Genomic DNA, 2,500 nt, shown 5'->3' on the forward strand with positions numbered 1-2,500 from the left:
TTGATAAGAGCTCAATTAATCACTAATTTGAACATCAAGGACATTAATTTTAAAATAAATTTCTAAGTTACAACATTATTTAAACTTGCTCTACATTAGAGAAATCCATACTCTAATTGATTGCATTTAATCTGAGGTATAAGTGAAATTACGATGATGGCCACATTATTCGTCCTATTCAGTTATTCTTGAATGCATTCCTAACCAGTCATAACTCACACCAATCGCATGTTGTGCCATTGGTTCAGCGCACGAGTGAAAAGACGCGACGCTGCTCTAGGGCAGATCCCGCCTCCCTCCGCATTTCCTCCCAACTACGCCAAAGGTCAACAAAGACTCTAAAGGTTATTCAGTTTTGAAATGACACTCGTCAGCAGATGATACTCACTGTTGTAAACTAATCATCTAATAATTAAGTTTTCAGTAAAGCTAATGACTTTTGTAAATGTTAGTCCAGCGTATTAAGTGGGTGAGTTGTGTGATTTCGCTAAGTCACTTTGGTTCGCTATCGTCAGATGGAGGCTGTAGTCATACCAGATAACATTGTCAGGATGTATTTGCATACTAAATATATATATTTATACAGACTATGTGAGGCAGTTCGATTAACAGCTTCTTCCACCACCAGGGAATAAACTACAGAAAAAGAAGTCTACTAAAACGTTCTATTAAAAATTTCTCGTTCCTCTCTGTGCCAAAAGTGTGATGATAAACCACATAAATACATCTGTGTGTCTTTATTCTCCTTCTATGCTTGTGCTTTCCCTACTCCAGCCACTCACCCACTCCACACTGACCTCACAATTGGGTTAATACTCCATTTCTCCTGGGACCCTGCCATGCCCCCTTGGTCACGACAGTGGCACGACACCGAGCTTCTGGTGCCGGCGGGCGAAGGGCGACATTCGACTGAAGACTCACTCACGCACGGGGACACACAAGCGACCGACAGGTAGATCCATTCTTTACTCTGTTTGCTCTTACATCCGTGTAAAGAGTTTACAAACACACACACACACATACGCGCATACACATTTATCTCTTATATACAAGCAACATCGCCACCATAACCACCTATGAAATATGTAACACTTGATTCCAGTGCTCACACTCCACAAGACCGACGAGCAACCAAGACTTTCTTACGCCCACGTCCCGTTTCCTCAGCCTACCGAAGGGTCAAGTGACGAACCGAACATCCGGGGAACTATGGACAAACTAGACCGACAGAGGGAGCAGCCAAGAAATCGCAAGTTACGGCCTAACATCTATTTCTAGGTGCTATTCCTCCACGCTCAAATAAATAATGGTGACAGTAAACGGTGCTATTGTGAAGACTGGTCTTAGCTAAATGCCCAGTACTAAGTTTTTGTCTCTGTTTTTAAAGCAACAGGGGAGATCCTCAAGGTAAACGTGAAACACTTCACTCTTCGTGCAGCCGGGGATTTCCTTGTAGGTTTTTGCTTCTCTTGTTACTTATTGTTCATACCGGCTAGAACTGAATTTTAAGATTGGTGATATGAACGGGTTCCAGTCACCTGAAGTGGTATATCAACCAAAGTTTTACCAGCTTCGCAAATATATAGCTCCCCTTGTTAGAATAGTAAACCTGACAGAGTGTGTTTGTAGCGGAACTTAGCTGAGACTACTCCTAGAATATCACCTTAAGGTTACGACCGTCTCTCATGCTCCAAAGCCCTAACATCGAACGAATCCTCTAATCTTGCCAATCTCACGCCATCGACACGCACCCAATATGGGCTAAGGCGCTGAATTATTATCTCTTTAGCGGGAACCTCTGGGAAGCGGCGAAATGATTTGACCGAATGATTTCCAGCTGTTGCTACGTTACGACGTCGAGAGGATGAGAGGCAGCTTAAGTACCCACACAGACAGCGACATATACAGCAGTACACTACAATACATCGGGGTGATCCTGGATGGCACTGGTCGCGCGGCGCCGCTCTCCGCGTCGCCCCTGCCCCTTCCCTCCGACGCCCGCCCCTCGGCGCCCGTCGCTCGGGCTGTAAATCCGCGGTCACGACCGAGCTGCGGGTTTTGTACCTTGCGAAATGAATGTCGTCCAGATTACAGGGGCGGCGAGTGTTTCCGGTCTAAGGTATGGTCTCGACCCCTCCCCTGCCCTCCCTCCATCCAGGACCAGCCGTGCAGAACATAAGAATATGGAGAGTAAAATTAGGAACTTGTCTGCGGACGAGGTAGCGCCCGCCAAGCTGTTAACCAAACACGCCCGCGGCCGGGGCACCGTCGTCAACACACGCCCACGCGACCGCGCTTACTCCACGCCATATCCAAGACGCCATTGGCTACCTTACTCTCCCATGCAGGCCAATCAGCGATTGGTATTACGAATGTTTCTTCCACGAGAGGCGTTTCGCCGTCTCCGGGCCTGAGCGTGCGTTGAATGGAACTAAACCTAATCAGATATATAATTTCAGTTACGATTCATTTAATGAACACGCATCATTTGTGGTCTTTA

General features: G+C 46.3%; 1 protein-coding gene across 3 annotated transcripts in view; it reads right to left on the bottom strand.

Moving 5' to 3' along the window:
- NetA (Netrin-A) overlaps positions 1-2,500 on the bottom strand; it is a 559,280-nt gene that overhangs the window by 1,612 nt on the left and 555,168 nt on the right. For all 3 annotated transcript variants that reach the window (XM_086537063.1, XM_086537062.1, XM_086537061.1), the window contains exon 7: positions 1-2,500. This exon is cut by the window's left edge and continues 1,612 nt beyond it; it is cut by the window's right edge and continues 1,038 nt beyond it. The gene's annotated coding sequence lies outside the window, so the exon portion shown is untranslated.

The sequence above is a fragment of the Penaeus japonicus genome, unplaced genomic scaffold, assembly GCF_977035675.1.
Source record: "Penaeus japonicus unplaced genomic scaffold, GWHDUDI00000001_assembly GWHDUDI00000005, whole genome shotgun sequence".
Classification (NCBI taxonomy): Eukaryota; Metazoa; Arthropoda; class Malacostraca; order Decapoda; family Penaeidae; genus Penaeus; species Penaeus japonicus.